Raw genomic sequence first — 21,459 nt, 5'->3', positions numbered from 1 at the left:
GAGAGAGAGAGAGAGAAAGAGAGAGAGAGAGAGAGAGAGAGTGAGCGAGTGGACGAGGGGGAGAAGTATCTGGTGGGGAGGCCTCGGTGGAGGCCTTATCCCCTTGTCGAAGCCGGCGAGGTGGTCCAGCGGACCCGCGCCTGTAGCGACTCGGGTCGGGGAACAGGAAGGAACGGGAGAGCGACCGGGGAGGGGGCTGACGTCGACGGCTCTGTTGGGCTGGGCCTGTACACTGTGCACTAAGGCCCAACCAACAGTGGTCCTTTTATTTTCCTTTATTTCTTTTCTGTTTTCATTTAATAGAAGCCTTTTGCATTTTCTTTTGCACTAATTATCTTTTACAAAAATGTGCCACTGGTGAGAACAAATACTAGGGGCAGTGGTGCACTGCCACCATAAGCTTGGGATTTATTTGAATCCATTTGGAATTTTCATAATTGGAGTAGCATTTTAAAATGCTAGAATTGCACTGGATTAATTGCTATTGCTCATTTTAGCAACATAGTGATGTTCTTTTTTTCTTAGCATCAAATTGTTTTTGGAATATTTGCTAAATAATGAACATTTTTCCAGCAACTTTTGTGCAAATTCAATTTTCGTGAATTTGAATAGAATTCACAGAAGGGAATTGAGTTGAGATATTATCTCAACATGATTAAGCTTTGTAAATCGAGATGACTTGGCACTGATCATAGGGGATTACTATAGTGTGATGTTGGGGATGTTACGGCTAATTGCTCCCACATTCAATACGTATCTAGATTTAGATTTAGAGTCATCTAGATCAGTGTCAAAACTTGCATCGACTTAACTCTTTGCTACGAACTCTTTATCACCTCCATAATCGAGAAACATTACCTTAGTCCTCTTTAAGGTAACTAAGGATAATTTTGACCGCTGTCCAGTGATCTACCCCTGGATCACTATTGTACCCCTTGCCAAACTCATGGCAAGGTACACAACAGTTTTGGTACAGAACATGGAATACTTTATAGAACCTGAGGCATAGGGAATGACTTTCATTCTCTCTTTATCTTCTGCCGTGGTCGGGTTTTGAGTCTTTACTCAACTTCACACCTTACATTACATGCAAGAACTCCTTCTTTGACTGATCCATTTTTCAACTCCTTCAAAATCTTGTCAAGGTATGTACTCATTGAAAGTCTTATCGAGTGTCTTGATCTATCTCTATAGATCTTGATTCCCAATATGTAAGCAGCTTCACCGAGGTCTTTTATTGAAAAACTTTAGTATCCTTTTATGCTATCCAGAAATTCTACATCATTTCCAATCAACAATATTTCATCCACATATAATATTAGGAATGCCATAGAGCTCCCACTCACTTTCTTGTAAATACAGCCTTCTCTGAAAGTCTGTATAAAATCATATGCTTTGATCACCTCATAAAAGCGTATATTCCAACTCCGGGATGCTTGCACCAGTCCATAGAAGGATTGCTGGAGCTTGCACACTTTGTTAGCACCTCTAGGATCAACAAAACCTTCTGATTGCAGATATACAACTCTTCTTTAAGATATCCATTAAGGAATGAAGTTTTGACATCCATTTGCCATATTTCATAATTATAAAATGCGGCAATTGCTAACATGATTCGAACGGACTTTAAGCATCGATACGGGTGAGGAAGTCTCATCGTAGTCAAACCCTTTGAACTTTGTCAAAAACCTTTTGTGACAAGTCGAGCTTTGTAGACAGTAACATTACCATCAACGTCAGTATTCTTCTTGAAGATCCATTTATTCTCTATGGATTCCCGATCATCGGGCAAGTCCAGCAAAGTACACACTTTGTTCTCATACATGGATCCTATCTCATATTTCATGGCCTCAAGCCATTTATTGGAATCTGGGCTCATCATAGCTTCTTCATAGTTCGTAGGTTTGCCATGGTCTAGTAACATGACTTCCAGAACAGGATTACCATACCACTCTGGTGTTGATCATGTTCTGGTTGACCTATGAGGTTTGGTAGTAACTTGATATGAAGTTTCATGATCATCATCATGAGCTTCCTCTCTAGTTGGTGTAGGCATCACGGGAACGGATTTCTCTGATGATCTACTTTCCAAATTGAGAGAAGGTACAATTACCTCATCAAGTTCTGCGTTCCTCCCACTCACTTCTGTCGAGAGAAACTCCTTCTCTAGAAAGGTTCCATTGTTGGCAACAAAGATCTTGCCATTGGATCTGTGGTAGAAGGTGTACCCAATTGTTTCCTTAGGGTATCCTATGAAGACACACTTCTCCGATTTGGGTTCGAGCTTATCAGGCTGAAGCCTTTTGACATAAGTGTCGCAACCCCAAACTTTAAGAAACGACAACTTAGGTTTATTGTCAAACCACAATTCATACGGTGTCGTCTCAACAGATTTAGACGGTGCCCCATTTAACGTGAATGCAACAGCCTCTAATGCATAACCCCAAAACGATAGTGGTAAATCGGTAAGTCTCTTTACTCGTTCCGTAATGCATCATCCTACAACTAACTCATTAGTCACTTTGCTTGCAAGACTTCTTCTGATGTGCATTACCGAGAGGGCCCAGAGATCCCTCTCCAATACCCGGAGTGACAAATCCTAATCTCGATCTATGCCAACCCAACAAACACCTTCGGAGATACCTATAGAGCATCTTTGTAATCACCCAGTTATATTGTGACGTTTGATAGCACATAAGGCATTCCTCTGGTCCGGGAGTTGCATAATCTCATAGTCGAAGGGATATGTATTTGACATGAAGAAAACAATAGCAATAAAACTGAACGATCATAATGCTCAGCTAAAGAATGGGTCTTGTCCATCACATCATTCTCCTATGATGTGATCTCGTTTATCAATTGACAACACATGTCTATGGTTAGGAAACTTAACCATCTTTGATCAACGAGCTAGTCTAGTAGAGGCTTACTAGGGATACGGTGTTTTGTCTATGTATCCACACATGTATCAAGTTTCCGGTTAATACGAATAATAAACATTTATCACGATATAAGGAAATATAAAATAAAAACTTTATTATTGCCTCTAGGACATATTTCCTTCATGAACTTGGTGTACAGAACACACAAGTTAAAAAAAATCTCCCAAGTCATATTAGATATTGTTGACGAGGCTATAGTTTTATAAAAGATCTCCTAGAGTCTCATGACATTGTCCGTTTGCGCTAGTGCAAATAATATTCTCAATGAAATGCCTCATCTCTGACCATTATTCAATGATACGAGCCACCGAAGCTTGACATACCAAATCAAAAGGAGCTCTTCGGCGCCAGGAACTACTCAATATTTCATATCCCCCAACTCCGGTTGCCACGTCCTTCGCATTGATTCAACGCCTCATTGATCTACATTGCAGTTCCTCGCAGTCACATGATTATCTGCTTTCTGTTGATCTCATAGACACCCCCCAAGATCGTTAATGTTGGTCGCATGGGCCATGACCTACTATCAATCTGGTCGTGCCATACATCAGCTCACCCTACTCGAATAATCAAGGTAGCAGTCATTCAGATGCATGTTGGGAGGGAGTTCTACACGAAGATCCTTGACACAGGCAACATGCACAACATGTGCGTTGCATCGGGGGTTGGGCCACACGGAGAGCGTCGGCAAGGAAGGGGTTGGCTCTCTCTAGCATGTGTGATCCACCTGTTGGAAAACGTAGTAGAAACAACAAAATCATGCCTATAAATAAAAAGAGAACATTATGAAGATGCAAAGAGGTTTGATCTGATCTTTACCATTTTGCGGATTCCTGCAGCTAGGCTCAAACCTCTCAACCGCGAGAATTTTCCCGATCTAGGATCAAAGCTACGATCTCTTTGTCGGTATCCACATACAGAATCACCGATCCATTATGGTTTCTCCATCCATGATGAATAACTATGAAGACTAGAGGAGGAGCGGCCTTACGGGCGGAAGTGGAAAACATGGAGATGCAGTGGAGACACCACCAGGAATTCCGAAGTAATTTGACGGACTGCTTCCTCCTCTATATGTAAGCGCATGGGAGGGGGTTCTCTTAAAGGAGGGGCACCCCTCCCCAAGGGGCGGAGCACCACCCAAGCAGTGCAACCCCAAACCCTACCCGCCTTTCCCACCTTGCCCTCCAAGGCAGGGGGCGCACCCTACATGTGCCCCTCCCTCTAGCATCTAACGGAATATTTTAGAAGGTTTTGAGACATTCCGGAACCTCCCCCGACCTTTCGGTGGCTTCTAAGCCCGGTTTTACTGGAACTCTTCAGGTTTTCTCTGAAACACTTTCTATAGTTCTGGAACTTTTTTGGTGCATTTATTTGTGCTCCTAATACTTCTTAGTACTCAACAAACCGATGATCCTTAAGCGTGTGACCCCACAGGTATATTTAGACATGACCTGAAACACCTTCTGGTCAATAATCAATAGCGGATCTAGACTTCCATATTGATTTTATATATATACAAAAACAAATTTATCGAGGGAATCTTTTGTTTGCATACACAATTCCCTATGCTTCGTGGTACTTAAAAACTCGAGGCAAGACTTTTGTCGGTATCCTTGTCAAGCAACAACTTGATCATAATACCAAGTTAGCCTCGTTATTGGTTTTATTCTTTTTTCTTGTTTTCATATTTTATTATCCTCTTGATCATATCACAATGTATCTGGCCATACAATGATGCATACTGTAATACCAGCATCTCTCCATCGCCGGAGGAGCAAATCCCAATCTTGAACTATCGAGTCCCTAGACATGCTTTTATGATGTACCTAAAAGTTGTTGTTATGATCAACCTATAACGTGAAAACCCCAAGGTAAAACCGTGTGGCATGAAGGTACATGACATTCTCATGGTCTAAGGATGTGAGTATAACTTAACATTTAGTTGATTATACTTATAACATTGTAATGGTGTGAGCTCGAAGTATATCATTTAGTTGGGTCCGTCCAACACATTGTCCCGTCAAATATGTGTTCTCATCATAGCAACATATGAGCTAGTCTTAGATGGAGATTAGAGAACTACTTGGTGTTTATTTTTTTCACACATGCAATTGAGTTTTCCTAATCTCATATTCGAGAACCAATGTAGTTCTAGCACATAAATACGGACATTAATTTCAAATGTGGAAATAAATAATAATATTTTTAATTGTTTCTAAGGCATATTTCCATCATCACCTAGATTAGTCGATCCAGGTTGGTTTATTACATGGTCATGAGTATTGATGACGATGTTTTGCGTTCATCAGTTGTGGGCACCATAGTGGTATCTCGTGGAACACTAGGTGGCACAAGTTTGGTAAGATTCATTGTTAAGATGGTGACTAGAACATTGCTTATTTAGTTGCCCCAATTATGACACACTTGCATGCATGGACGGAGATAGGAATCACTAAAAGAGGGGGCCAAACACAATTTTTTGCTACTTTACATGAAACTTTGAAGGATATATGTGCAATTTTCTCTATCTTGGAGGGGGCCACCCCCCCTCTCACCCACCCTAGCTTCGTCGGTGCTTGCATGTTCATTTATAGAAATCCAGACTGGTCACAAAATTAGACATTTGGTAATACATACTTCCTCCGTCCGGAAATACTTGTCATCAAAATGAACAAAAAGAGATATATCTAAAACTAAAACACGTCTAGATACATCATCTTCTATCCATTTTGATGACAAGTATTTTCGAACGGAGGGAGCATGATATTTTGCACAGACACAAAAAATTGAAGATGGTATAAAAAGCTCCAGCCTTGTAAACAACACGACATGAGTGGTGTACTGGGAGTCGAAGATGAGTTTCTGTAGTAATTGACACATAAGTGAAGAGATCACTGTCGATGTATCACTTTGTTAGACGATGCTTGAGTCATTGAAATTCTTTCTATCCGAAAAAGACAAAGTGATAATAGTATTACACCAATTGTTTGCCTTGTGTTACCTATGCAAATTATCCTAGTTTGATAAAGATGAGTCCCTTCTAGTTAACATGTCGGGGTTAACAAAGACAAAAGTTCAACAAAAAATTAATACAAGCATAAACCATTCTGCAGTGGTTTTACACTTGGACCGAGATGCTGGGTCAAGACTTTTTTCCTTTAGATCTCATTTAACTCAAATGTTTGGAGAATTTTTCGATAAAGGACATTTTTTTATCTTAAAATGTAGCATCAAGCGGATACAAAATATTATGAGTGACACCCAGACTCTGCATAAGTAGGATGCACACAACCAAACATCAAAAGTCTGACAATACAAAAAGTAACAAAACCGACAAAACAACAACAGTAGAGTTCTATACACCGACAGTATTCCGATGCCGAAAGTTGTGGTTGATCAAAATCCGGAGGATATGTTGCCACCTATGCTAGGAAAAAATATCCGTATAGCCGCCTGCTTCAATCGCGCACACACTGCCTTGAATAGCGGTTGGTGCTCCAGTCGTTGTAGATTAGACCACATACGAAGCGAGTGCGTACAACGAAAAATAACCTGCAGTGGAGAAGCACTTTTTACATTAAAAACCAAATCGTCTCTACATAGCCAGATTGACCAAAGTAAGTCATACACTCCCACCCTTACTAGCATTTTTAATCTATTTGGAATACCGTCCAACTAATGGCCAGATATATTGGCAACACTTGTGGGTGAATACAAATTCGACGTTGTTTGGATGGTTGACCATGTAGAACATGCAAACTTGCAATGGAAAAAAAGGTGTTTGATTGTCTCGTCATGAGCACAAAAGCAACACTTCTTACTCCCTGGCCAGTTACACCGTACAAGGTTGTCTTTGATTAGCACAACTTCCGAAGGAAGATACCACCTGAAGATTTTATATGTTGATGGTCTCACATGATTGGAAAATCCATAGAAATTTTTCTTATGATTTATTTTTGAGAAAATAATTTCATCCACTCAAACCTATTGGTTGGTTTTCTTTGTTTTTCATGTGCTATCATACATTCTTTGATCCCGATTATAGTAGTTTTATAATATATAGGATGTAAGGATACTTCAATATTACTCCCTCCGTTTCAAAATATATGACTCAACTTTATGCAAACTTTATACTAATGTTAGTACAAAGTTGAGTCATTTATTTTGGAACGGAGGGAGTACGTTTTTTATTTATTTTGTATGCTAGGAAAATAATAGCACGCGTTGTTAACGTATAGTGTAGGGGAGTTAGGTTTATATGCATTTTATTTCTTGACAGGAAGATCATCTACAACCAGATATGTTAAATATGGCCTCTCAAACGCATCCGAACATCTTATACTAGATTCTTAAATTCATACAAAGATATGCAAACGAAACCTACATACTACGTTTGATTACCTAGCTACTCCTCGTCGGAGATGTCGACGATCTTCGTGCCTGGCTCCTGCAGCATGGGCGGCAGCTGCAGCTCCGGCGCCTTCGGCTGCTCCGCTCCGGCCTTCTTCTTCTCTATCTCCGTGTCGAGTTTGGTGAAGAGTGTGTCAGATTGGGCGACGGCGAACTCCGCCTCCGCCTGCTCCATGTTGAAGCCCGACAGCTGTGGCTCTTGCTGCTCCGCCTCCTCCACCTCAATCGGAGCCAGCTCCTCTCCCTCCTCTTCCCCCGGTCGATCCTCCTCCTTCTCCGGCTCTGGCGAGTCCGGAGGCAGACCGACAACGATGCAGGCAGCGCGCGCGGCTTGTCTTGCCTGGATCTCCTACTGGATCTCGTACTAGCGCTTCGGCGTGAGCATTGTGTAGTAGGTGATCTTCCTTCGAACCATGGCGGAGCGATTTGGTCTCGGGCGGCGAGCTAGAGCACTGCCACGTGGCGTTCACACCGCGGCAACGGAGGAGACGCCCGTCGAACCGCCGGGTTTTTGGGCGAGTCCCCGTGAGACCCCTTCGTGAGTCCTACGTGGCAGACGCACCGAAAGCCCTCATATTCACTTCATTTAGGCTGGGTATGAGGGGTGTCGGTCAGTCCAGTCGTCTGATACCCGTTTGCGGGAGCTAGATTCAGACTGCATGCAGTGTGCAGATGCCCGTTTACTGCGGACTCAGCTTAGGTTTTAGACCTCTTCCAATGCAAAGGTGCTTAGATGAGGTGCTAAATGCATTAAATACCTTAGCAACTCAAGTCCCCAATGCATAGGTGCTTAACTTGTTGTTGCTAAGCACACTTTATTTAATGATTTAGCACATAAAGTCTTTCATGCATTGGTCAAATGGTTTCACTTAAGTGGTTTGCATAGGTTCTCGCCCTTGGCATTGGTTCTTCCTGGAGTCACCAAAGTACTCCCCCCTTTCCTTTAGTGTTGTGCCATGTCATTTTTTTGTTTATGTGGCATGCTTAGCACCTGTCCATAATGGAGCACTGAAAAGGGCCTTACGTGTCAGCCATACAAAGCAGAGCATGTGCAGGCTCGGACATAATGGTTCTTGTCAAGATATACGGCCGGTCAACGACCAGCTTTTTGTGAAGATAAAATGCACGAAAAGGATCTCAGGGTCGCACTAACTACAGGGAGTGCAGGAGTGACGAGTCCCCGTTATATTGCCTTGAATAATCATGCAAAGGGAACCGTATGTGACAGTAGCATCCACACCAATCTATTTTTAATCCAGGGGCATCACGTTAGACACGTCGAAGCTCTCTGCTGCAACCCTAAAAAGAGAGTGATCCACACTCTCTCTCCTCAATCACTCGTCTCAATCTGGATCCTGCCAAAGCCTACTCGCCTACACCCCCACCAACGTGACTTTCTGGCCGTGGCTGCCCCCACGCTCACGCAGTGACTTTCAGGAAATACTACAGCGCAGTATAATCCAACTGGTAGTAGTTCTCTGTTTTCTAGTATCACTGAACTCTTGCTCCCAAAAGAACCATGATTTTTACCTCCTTTTGGCGGTAGAATCAAAGGCGGGGTAGAAAGGAGCGCAGCATAGCACCCAAAGGAGTAGCTACGTTCTGTGCAGTGTCACAGATCAGATCATATTTATTACTGATAGTACTACTAGAATAGCCATGGCTGGAGCTCTCATCTGGTGGTATCAAATCCGTCAGGTCTCCCACACGGCACACACGAAACGCAGAGACCAAGAAGCACAATCTCGTCCGCCCGAGATCTGCCGCCCCCGCATCACCCAGCCCCCCCTCGCGAGCCACAGCTTAACCCTAGCCGCCCACTGTAGTCTCTATAAATAGCGCGCCCTGTAAAGGCCACTTCGCCATCAGAGAGCGAGAGAGTAGCACTCCAGCGAGTAGCCGTCCACGGAGGAGAGAGCTTGGAGCAAGGAAGTGGTCGTAGCTAGTCATGTGGGCTTGCCAAAGGGGCGCTTACCGAGAGCTCTTTGGCATTCTGTCCACCTCCTTGTGAATCTTGCGGGGGAGATCTCACGATCTGTCGTGCTTGCAGGTTGCTTGGAGGTGGGCATACTGCCAATGGAGCTGTGTAGGCCTCCCTTTGTAAAACCCATATGGCACAAATCCGTCCGGTCCTCTCCTGCTTGAGAGGAGGTTATTGCCAGGCTTGACGATGATCTTTGCAAAATTCTAGGCTCCTTTTCTGGCTTTCTGAGAGTGCTGCCTCTTGTTTTCTTGGTGGATGTTGTGGTTCATCATGATCTGCCTTTTGGGGAAGATTTAGGGCAAGTTATGTCTGCGCACATATGCTAGTTCTTGTTTGTTTTTGTTGCATCTTAACTGAAGTGGTTCTTACTTTCGCTCATGCCCGGGGAGGAAAGATGGGGTTTTCAGCATGGCTTTCTTTTGGATCTGCAGTTTCTCCCTATTCCCTATTGGCAAAGTTCTTCCATCCTTCCTGTTTTTCTTCCCATGCAGGGCCCTTCGTTGAGACTTTAATGAGTGTTCTCCAACATCCTAGCATGTGACAGTGAGAAGTTCAGTAAGTCGCCAAACTTTGCTATGATTGCTTCCGATTTGATGTATTGGCCAAAATACCAAGCGCCTATTCGAGCACGAGACTATGTAATATACTCCATTGGCATAGTCATGGTTCTCTCCTTGGTTAGGGTTTTGTGCCTGCGAGAGACAGGTGATGGTAATCATGAGATGTGGTTTTCTTTTCTGTGCCTTATCATTTCCTCCATCTGTGCATCTGCCTCGTTATAATTATTGTATTGCGCTTGTACCAATAAGTTTTGTCGTAAATGCACGATTCATTGCAGTAGAAGAGCTTTCATGCGCTTCATGATTTGAGCCGTAGACCCTGCGTGCAATTGCTAGTAGTACAACTGTCTGCGTATTTTATTTTTCTTTGTATTGTATTGGGTTGTTTTGATAAATCAGATAGTATATGAGTAAGGTATATAGTCCAGAACTTTAGCTGTCGGTCGTACGTACGTGTCTTTATATAGCTTTACCCAACAGGGATTAATCATTACCAGCTCCGAAAATGCAATCGGGATCCTTTCTTCTTTGTGAACGAGTTTGCATGGCTTACATTGCTCGATTGGTGATCAGTACTCGAGTTGATCAGCAAATTATATACTCAGTCCAACAACGATGAATAGAAAAGAGTATATTTCATCATCATTACATTTCAATCTTCTGGATCATGGAATTTTCGTTCTATATATGCGTGTTAGTAAGTATAAGTTAACAGTTCATTTGTCATTTATATGCGATGTTTGGCTTAACTTAACATTCAATATTATTAGCTTAGCGATCCTCGGCAAACAACTAAGAGGTGCGTCGAAGACTTCATACAGCTACCCGGTTCGCATTTTGCCGTGCAAGTTTGTAATTTACCTGCATACGAATTATGCACAAATTTGTAGCTCGGTCTGAAGCATTGCCCTCCTATGGTGAGCGTCCATTTTAAGGAAAGGCGTGATCGTGCGAGAGTCCAGTTTCATGCTGCCGAGATGTTTCCCTGTCATAATAGCGGTAATTATATTATTTGCTTGCCAAATTGCTTTTCCAAATATGATGTGTATAGTGTATTAAAAACAGTCAAGAGACCTATGCAATTAGGGATCTGATAGAATTTGTTCTGTGTTTGCTAATTTTTTTGTTTGAGCAAGCGAACAGCATACAGATCAATAAATTCTCACTATACATTTCATGGTCCTACTGCTGAAACTGCCATAATGTTTTTGTTATTTTCAGCTTTGTCCACTTGTCTCCGAAAAAACTTCTGTCAATATGTTAATCTTTTTTGCACAATGGTTATAGTAAGCTGACTGAATTTGCAATTTGGACAAGTTTGTGGAAGTAGGAATGGTTGGAGGAGGAAGAGGAGGATCTTTGGATCTTAATCTAATATGACAGATAATTGATTTACCTAAAATAAATTTTCAGACGACTTATGTATAACCGGTTCCTTTTATTCTTGTATTTTATCTTGCTTTTTTCACTTTTGTTTTTTGAGAGGGAGCTTCTTTTTCACTCAGGAGATTGTAATTCTTCTTCTAGCCCAATTTTTAAAGCCCCGCTTGCTAGCACTCTCCTAAAAAACGCCATTAGATCCAATCCATCATTGTATATCTTTACATCATATGAAATATTGTAATATTAATATTATTTTCTATAAAGTTGATTAAACTTTATAAAATTTATCAGTAACTTAGGTTACAACTAATGTGCAGAGTGAATATAAACAGATAAAGTAATGGTAGTACGTATCATCGTTGAAATGACTGTCTACGACTGATCTATGATCTGCTTATTAAGCATGTTCGTTCTATTTCTAAGCTCCTGCGTACATTTATTGGGATGGTCCAGCATAGTACGATCATTGCTGGTTTCCACACTTATCTTTCTCGGCCGATCAATCAGTTCCCATAATATTGCCAGTTTCTCAGATAGATTCTTGACACTGCTACACCTTTACCGAAAAAGGCTTTTGCCCCGCTTTATAAATAAAGCAATGATCAACCATAGTCCAAGTACAAACGCACCCCACCACAACACATGCACACATCCAAGGCGGGATACATAGGCGCTGAGCGCAGCAACACCACCCCTAGCATCACAGAGCAATCGAGGTCCTCCACCGTGCCACCGCAAAGAGATGAAGCCGCATATGACGAACTGTGTACTCCAAGACGGCGCCTTCAAGAAGGTTACGACACCAACGCGACGCCACTGCCCGACCTGACGATCAGAGTTTCCCCTGGAGCAACACACTGGCCGATGAGAGCCGCGACGACGCCTTCAAGAAGAGAACGAGCTACGCCGCCGCCGGTCCGTCCGAGGATAGAGCAGGTTTTCACCCCGGCCAACATTCATCGCCACCGAACGCCACACCCACGGCGACCACGCCACCCATATGGCCATGGCCACCGGGCAGCACCAATCCACGGACTCTGCCCAAGAGCACCGCGGAGCCACCACCAGGGCCGTCGCCCCGGCCTCCCAGACCTGGATACCACCTCACCTGAGGCCCGCTGCTACCCCAACCGAAGAAACGAGCGGAAAGGACCCACCTTTCACACCCCTGGGTGGCCCCCAGCAACGAGACCCAGAGGGCCGGCCAAAACTAACCTCCATCGACCCGTCCAACGGCACCGGGCGCGAGACTTTTCACGCTATCATTCGTGCAGCCGTGCAGCTTTGTAACATCCCAAAATTCTAAATTTTGAAATGTTATAAACAAATAGATAGTTTTAATTGATTGTTTGATTGATTGACTGAAAGTGAGTGAATTTGAAACTTTTGAAAGTTAAATGAGAGGGAATAAAAGGACTTTTCCAAACTTTCATTTTTGCTTTTATGATCTTCGGGAATTCAAATTCTTTTTATCACAAAAACCCTGGAGAGAAGATGACATGACTTCCTCCATTTATTAAATGACAAGGGGTGTTGAAAATATTTGAATGTCATTTGAGAATATTTCAAATTCTGAAACTTTATGCAACTCAATGATTTTCACGAGCGAAGATAAAATTACTTCTTCAAAACATATGAAATATGAGTTGGGAGTTTCAAATAATTAAATTCAAAGTTCTTTTGAATTTATTTTCAATTTGGAGTTATTTGAGTTTTATTCAAATTATTTTTCTCCAAAAACAAAATACATGGAAAATAGGGTAACATGATTCCCTACATCAGAAAATTGGAGAGAAATAAATTTGAAGTCATTTTGGTATTTTTAAAATGATTTTTATTGGGTTTTATTAGGGCAGAAGCACTCTTGTTTTATTTGAATTTGTGTGTATTTTATTTGAAGCTAAAATAATGTTCATGTTATAGAAAATCTTTTTCTGAAAATTTTGATATATTATATGCCCATATAATATTTTCATTTAATTTGTTTTATTATTTCATTTGTCTGGAAATTGTTTATTTTTAAAAAAAATCCTCTCGCCGAACTGGGCCGGCCCAGCTCCCTGCCAGGCCGCGGCCCAGCCCAGCCGCCGTCACCCCGTCCCCGATCTCCCGCAGGAGACCGACTCCCGCACGGGAGAGCCGCCGCCGCCGTCCCATGGCCGGACTCCGCGCCGCCCTTGCCCCTTGCCCACGCCACCGCCCCTCCCCTGGCCTTTAAAAGGCGGGCCCCGACGCCCCAACTCCCCTCTCTCCCCTCGCTCGCCGCCCCGCCGCCCAAGTCGCCGCCGCCGGCGAGATCTGCCCCGCGCCGCCGCCCGAAGCCGCCACCCTCGCCGCCTATGCCCACCGCCTTTGCCACCACCGCACCCGCCGCCCAGCGCCGCCCCTCCCCGTGCGCCTCGCCGTCTCCCCCGACGACCGGAGCCGCCCGCCGGAGCCCCCGCGCCGCCTCGCCGGACTCGCCGGAGTTAAGCGAACCACCCCGGCTTTTTTTTTGATGAAAACCGCCTACAGTATAAAACCGTCCCGGTTCCCCGTTTTTGTTTTATAAAACTGGTTTTTTTGTTTAGTTATACAGAGAACGTTTTCCGTTTAGGTAGATCTAGCGAACGATTTCGTTTGTTAGTGTTCTGTAACGAACGTTCGCTATTTAGTTTTTTCTTTTATTTTAGTTTTTCTGCCAGGGACTCGTTTGTGAATATTTTTATTTACAGATTAGCCCCTATTTTTCAAACGACTATAACTTTTTACTCGTTAGTTCAAATTCAACGAAACCAACGCTCACGTCTTCGTTATGATCTCCTCTATCCATTAATCCAACTTAAACATGTTTTTGAAAATTTTAATTTTTTTTCAAACAGATTTGAATTTGAACTTCGTTTGAGCATAACTTGAGTTTCGTAACTCCGATTTAGTTGATTCTTTTTGCAAATCAAAGCTCTTGAAATAAACTTTCTGATAAGGCCAAATACACATAATTTTGGTACTGTTAGAAATTGTTTTATGTTGCGAGAGTTATTTGCTTGGTTTTGATGTTTTTCGAATCGTTTTCTTCGATCTTTCCGATCTTTTGAGTGATTGCTTATGTGTGGTTATTATTGCTTGCTTACGATAGATTGACCGGAGTGTGACGAGTAGAGCTATCAAGAGTTTTGAGTGCGAATCATCTTTATCAACTTTGCAGGCAAGTAACACTTTGATCATATCCCTTATTACCCAGTTTTTATGCATTAGATCAATCCTCAAACATTGCATGATTAGAATCTAATTAAATTGTGGGTTTTGGGAAAGTAGTTGAGGTAGTACCTATTACCTGTTTTGTTTTCAAACCCTTGGGAGTTACTTCTACGTTTGCTTATTATGCCATGATATGCTAGTAGACGTGGATTGGGTGAGTGAATTTCCATGACAAATGTGAGATTTTTAATTAATGGTTTATTTAAGGTGGCAACTTAAACACACATCTAGGTGGATTGAGGCACCTGGTTACTCCAGGACTTGCCTGTCTAGGCACATGGGTTTCTAGGACTTGCCTGTATTTCTTCGGACCGCCACCCAGGCTCAAAGGGATCATGAGATTATTCAAACTAGAAACTTACGTGTGCAGCCACATGCTATTATGGGCTCTAGCATAGTTGACTAAGTTGTGCGAACTCTTACGGGGTGGACTAGCAGATGTAGGGGATGTAGGTTGGTACGGTCTACCCCTCATGTAAGGTGCTAATGCTTCTAAAAGACTATGTCTCGGTCATCCGTTTCTCAAACACCATGTAGTGCGGGAAACCAAGCAGAGGCGATCGAGTCATGTGGGGAAAAGTGCGCAAACCTCTGCAGAGTGTACAAACTAATCATGATTAGTCGTGTCCCCGGTTATGGACATCTTGAGTATCTAGTACTTGATTATCATGTGAATCTCATCATGTTACTTTAATTAATATTGCTGGGTTTTAATGAGTACTTTTAATTGGGATTGAGAATGCTGTCAACCATTCTCAATGTTTAACAACCACCATGATAGTTAAATAAATTTATTCCTTTGCAGTAGGGAAAAATTGGCTTTTCACAAAACTGTAACCATAGAGCTTTCCACCAGCCATATATGCATGTAGTATAGCTTATTCTTTCATTACTCTCTATGTGTTACATTGCCAGCATATTCCATGTGCTGACCCGTTTTCGGGCTGCAACTTTTCATGTTGCAGACTTTTCAGACGACGAGTAAGTGATACGTTAGGGTTACGATTTCCTATACTCAACTTTGCCGTTGGTGTTGATGGGAATCCACAACCTTGTTGCTTTCGCTATTTTTGGATTGAGGTAATAGTATTTACGCTACTTTATACATGTGATTTACCTCTGTTATAAATCCTTCGAGTACTGTGTGTGTCAGCATACGGATCCAGGGATGACACCTAAGCACAGAGACTTGATCCATTCGGGTCGGGTCGCTACAAGATGGTATCAGAGCACATGTTGACTATAGGACGTGACCCTAGAAACTGACAAGCCATAGGAAAGATTTTTTTCTCTACAACTTCATTTTGAAAAAGATCTCTTACCTCTCTTCTCTTCTGAGCTTATTCAAATATTCCCTTTTAGTGAGACCATACCCCTTTTTCCCTTTTGACCACTCAAAGATTCGACTGATGAGACCACATCAAGAAGTACAAGATATCGGACAACTAAGACCATTTGGAATGAAGAGGATTTTACCGTGTAAATGGAAACTACAACTGTTGAAGACTCTGAAGACTAGGAAAATTTGAAGGCTTTGAAGAATTTTCGGATTTGAATGACCTAGGAAGGCTACACATATGGAATCTGACAGACTATGGAAGCTGTCAATACACGAGACCAAGGTGTATCGGAGAAAGACCGGAATATGGAGCATTAGAACTCGAAGTTTTTGTCAAGAAAACCCTAAGACAGGAGATATCAACTATGGAATGATAGCTCATGGAAATGACAAGAGCAGAAACACGCTATCCATGAGGTTATCACCTGCCTATGCTATTGTCACCATGCGGAGTTAAGCGTGCAGATGCATGGAAGAATTGGATGGTAGAAAGCTGAAGGAGCATCTGTCAGCGAAGGATGCAGTTTTAACCTTAGCCGTAGTATCACCAGGATCTGGAGTGTTACATCAAGAAGTTAAATGGACCTACAAGAAGCCGTATTTGACAAGGAAGCAGTTCGTGAAGAACTCAGGACCCAGAAGCTGGAAGTAGACAAGCTAGAGGAGCCAAACCTTGATACATCAGAGATTCGTCAGGAATTGAAGGACAGTAGGACCATGGTTCATGCCAGTAATGTGAAACCTGGAAGTTTGGAATGCAACTCCAGAATATTAAAAGGACGTCATGAGAGAATTCGCGTCAACAGAGATGATCTGGCAGAAGAACTTGAGTAGAACAAGCATGATCAGAAGAAGCCATCTGAGGCATGACCAAGACTTGAAGAGTTTGACGACATTGACCTTTAGAAGACCAAACCCCTGTTACATACCTGCGTTAGATGCGACGTTTGTGAGCTGTCATTTGTTTGATGTTTTTCCGACAGCCACAAATAAAATCTGTCTTTTCAAAACTTTTGTTTGTATTGTGTGCATCCCTCTCTATCTCTCTTATCCCACCCCAAACCCATGGACCCGTTAGAGGAAGAATGGAGATGAGCTTGTATTTTCAGGACCAATGAGTCAATTGGAGATGGACCGATGGATTCGGAACATGGAGGATCATATGGAGAACAACCCTATAGTCAGAAAGGATATGGCCCAGCATGCTCTTCAGTGCTTTGAAAGAGGTGCTGCTATTTGGTGGAGGATGTACCAAACCATCAATGGATTGCAAGGAGTAACCACCTGGAAGGAAATTTAAGTTGACTTTGTCAAAGTCTAGGTTTGTGTCCCAGAAATTGGAGCCTTATGGAAAGGATGTGAAGAAACCTTGTGCATACAAGCTTTATGGAGAAATAGGACACAACCATAAAGAAAATAAGGACGAATACCCTCATAAGCAGAGGATTACCAAAGGAGTTAGCCGAGGATTTTCAGGGAACTTCGGTTGGAGATTGTTCCCAAAGGTTTTGTTGCAGTAATGGAAGTTCAGTCTACATTGTTGGAAGAGATCAGTGAAGCTCAGAAGGATGACAAAGAGATTGCTGACATAAAAGAGAGAATGAGCAAAGGAAAGGCCGAAGGTTTTCGTAAGGATGAGCATGACACCTTATGGTTCAAGGATCGTGTATATGTGCCTAATAATGCAAAGATCAAGAAGTTAATACTTCAGGAGGCTCATGACTCACCATACTCGATTCGCCCTAGAAACACCAAGAAGTATTTGGATTTGAAGGAGCGTTTCTGGTGGACTGGTATGAAGAAGGATATTGCGGAGTATGTAGCCGTATGTGATGTATGTCAGAGAGTAAAGGCAGAGCATCAGAAGCCAGTCGGATTACTACAGCCTATGCTGATACCTGAATGGAAGCAGGATAAGCTTGGCATGGATTTCATTACCAGATTTCCCAGAACCCGAACAGGATATGATTCTATCTGGGTAGTAGTTTATTCGCTTGGTCAAAGTGGCTCACTTTATCCCTGTGAAACCACCTATACAAGTGCGAAGTTGGCCAAGATGTATTTGACAAAGATCGTATGTCTGCATGGAGTTCCGAGGACCATTGTAGAGGAACCCAGTTTACTTGAAAGTTTTGGAATCAGTTGCGTGAAAGTTTGGGTACTAGGCTAGAGTTCAGTACAGCCTTCATCCGCAGACAGATGGATAAACCGAGAGAGTCAACCAGATTTTGGAGGACATGTTGAGAGCGTGTGCGTTAGGTTATGGATCTAGTAGTGATGATGATCTACCTTACGCGGAGTTCTCATACAACAACAGTTACCCATCCAGTTTGAAAATGGCCCCTTTTGAAGTTTTGTATGGGAGAAGGAGCCAGACACCATTGATATGGGATGAAGTTGGAGACCGTCAGTTGTTTGGACCAAATGTGATCAAGGAGTCAGAAGAGAATATTAAGTTGAATCGAGATAGACTGAAGGTGGCTCAGTCCAGGTAGAATAATTATGCAGACTCAAAAACACAAGAAGGTAGTCTATGAAATTGGAGACAGAGTATGTCCTCGTATGTCCCCTCTGCGAGGAGTTAAAAACGATTTGGAGTTAAGGGAAATTTAGCCCTGAGATTTGTAGGACCATACCGAGTTTGAAACGTATGGGAGAATTGGCTAACAAGTTGGAGTCACCAGAAGGACTGTCAGGAGTTCATGATGTGTTTCACATTTCCAGTTGAAGAAGTGCCATGCAGAGATGGCCAATATTCCCCTATAAGGACGCTTGACCCTGGAAAGGATAATGATGTTCCATGAAGTGGAGTATGGACTTCATTAGTATAAGTTTTTATCACAGAAGGTGGGATATCCCACGAGGATGAAGAGATGAATTACTATGGGATATAAAGGAGGTATGATGTTGGAAATATGGATCAATGGAAATTCCATGATGAGTCTGAGTAATCATGTCCTAGTTTGGTGCCAATAGAAGGAAGGAAGACAGTACAATTGGATGGATTTAAGTATGCCAGGAAGTTGGATGTTGGGATAATGATCAGTTGCCCAGATGATGTGTTCAAGGATTTTAAGTGATGAGATGGGCCATAACCCACAGGCTCCAGGACCTGCCGAGAAGCAAGCACACTCTTGTTGAAGGAGAAATCCTGGAAGAAGAGGATATGCCTTTGTCGACAGATGATTTTATAGGAGTTTACGCAAACCTGAGAGTTGTTAAGGAACGATAGATGTTTTTTTTGGCTTGCAGAGTCAATGGATTTTCCGAACTTGGTCCGTCGACAAGAGAAATTCTGCAATGCTTGTGAGGATGACCGAGTGTTAGAATGCGAGATTCACTAAACCAGGTACAAGGTAATGATTTGGGTGCGGGATGGATTGATCACCATACCGACTTACTCTTATTATTCGCTTTGCTATATGGGATGGTAAATCTAAGTGACTTACCTATAGTAGAGAGACGACGATCAAAACCTTGTTTGAACCTTAGAATGGTATAAGTATTTTCCCTTGTACACAACAGTTGTTGCTGATCGTAGGATATACGGTGAGGTTCAACCCAGACCCATTTCCTGCAGGACAAACCATAAATTATTGACCACCATGAGAATATCGATAGTTGTTTAGAATTGGCGCCAGACCTATCAGCTATGAGGACCAGTTTCGGGATAACCTTACCCAGATGAAAGGACAGAAGTATTGAAGAAAAGGTTATGCCACTACCGGAAGAGCCCAGAGAAGGAATTATCCTTAAGATCTGAGAAGACCGACACTATCAGTAATAAGGATGGAGTATATGAGTTTTGATGGAACCGTAACCATGCTTCTAAGGGTGGTAGCACCCGAGACCCCGAAGATGATCGATGGATTTTGAGAAGACCCCCAAACCCTAACCTATTTCTTTCTAGCCTCTCCGAATCTCGAGGACGAGATTCATTTTAAGGGTGGTAGTTTGTAACATCCCAAAATTCTAAATTTTGAAATGTTATAAACAAATAGATAGTTTTGATTGATTGTTTGATTGATTGACTGAAAGTGAGTGAATTTGAAACTTTTGAAAGTTAAATGAGAGGGAATAAAAGGACTTTCCCAAACTTTCATTTTTGCTTTTATGATCTTCGGGAATTCAAATTCTTTTCATCACAAAAACCCTCGAGAGAAGATGACATGACTTCCTCCATTTATTAAATGACAAGGGGTGTTGAAAATATTTGAATGTCATTTGAGAATATTTCAAATTCTGAAACTTTATGCAACTCAATGATTTTCACGAGCGAAGATAAAATGACTTCTTCAAAACATATGAAATATGAGTTGGGAGTTTCAAAGAATTAAATTCAAAGTTCTTTTGAATTTATTTTCAATTTGGAGTTATTTGAGTTTTATTCAAATTATTTTTCTCCAAAAATAAAATACATGGAAAATAGGGAACATGATTCCCTACATCAGAAAATTGGAGAGAAATAAATTTGAAGTCATTTTGGTATTTTTAAAATGATTTTTATTGGGTTTTATTAGGGCAGAAGCACTCTTGTTTTATTTGAATTTGTGTGTATTTTATTTGAAGCTAAAATAATGTTCATGTTGTAGAAAATCTTTTTCTGAAAATTTTGATATATTATATGCCCATATAATATTTTCATTTAATTTGTTTTATTATTTCATTTGTCTGGAAATTGTTTATTTAAAAAATCCTCTCGCCGAACTGGGCCGGCCCAGCTCCCTGCCAGGCCGCGGCCCAGCCCAGCCGCCGTCACCCCGTCCCCGATCTCCCGCAGGAGACTGACTCCCGCACGGGAGCGCCGCCGCCGCCGTCCCATGGCCGGACTCCGCGTCGCCCTTGCCCCTTGCCCACGCCAGCGCCCCTCCCCTGGCCTTTAAAAGGTAGGCCCCGACGCCCCAATTCCCCTCTCTCCCCTCGCTCGCCGCCCTGCCGCCCAAGTCGCCGCCGCCGGCGAGATCCGCCCCGCGCCGCCGCCCGAAGCCGCCATCCTCGCCGCCTATGCCCACCGTCTTCGCCACCACCGCACCCGCCGCCCAGCGCCGCCCCTCCCCGTGCGCCTCGCCGTCTCCCCCGACGACCGGAGCCGCCCGCCGGAGCCCCCGCGCCGCCTCGCCGGACTCGCCGGAGTTAACCGAGCCGCCCCGGTTTTTTTTGACGAAAACCGCCTACGGTATAAAACCGTCCCGGTTCCCCGTTTTTGTTTTATAAAACCGGTTTTTTTGTTTAGTTATACAGAGAACGTTTTCCGTTTAGGTAGATCTAGCGAACGATTTCGTTCGTTAGCGTTCTGTAACGAACGTTCGCTATTTAGTTTTTTCTTTTATTTTAGTTTTTCTGCCAGGGACTCGTTTGTGAATAATTTTATTTACAGATTAGCCCCTGTTTTTCAAACGACTATAACTTTTTACTCGTTAGTCCAAATTCAACGAAACCAACGCCCACGTCTTCGTTATGATCTCCTCTATCCATTAATCCAACTTAAACATGTTTTTGAAAATTTTAAATTTTTTTTTCAAACAGATTTGAATTTGAACTTCGTTTGAGCATAACTTGAGTTTCGTAACTCCAATTTAGTTGATTCTTTTTGCAAGTCGA

The sequence above is a fragment of the Triticum dicoccoides genome, chromosome 6B (assembly GCF_002162155.2).
Source record: "Triticum dicoccoides isolate Atlit2015 ecotype Zavitan chromosome 6B, WEW_v2.0, whole genome shotgun sequence".
Classification (NCBI taxonomy): Eukaryota; Viridiplantae; Streptophyta; class Magnoliopsida; order Poales; family Poaceae; genus Triticum; species Triticum dicoccoides.
The sequence above is the reverse complement of the archived record's forward strand: the minus strand, read 5'-3'. Positions refer to the sequence as shown.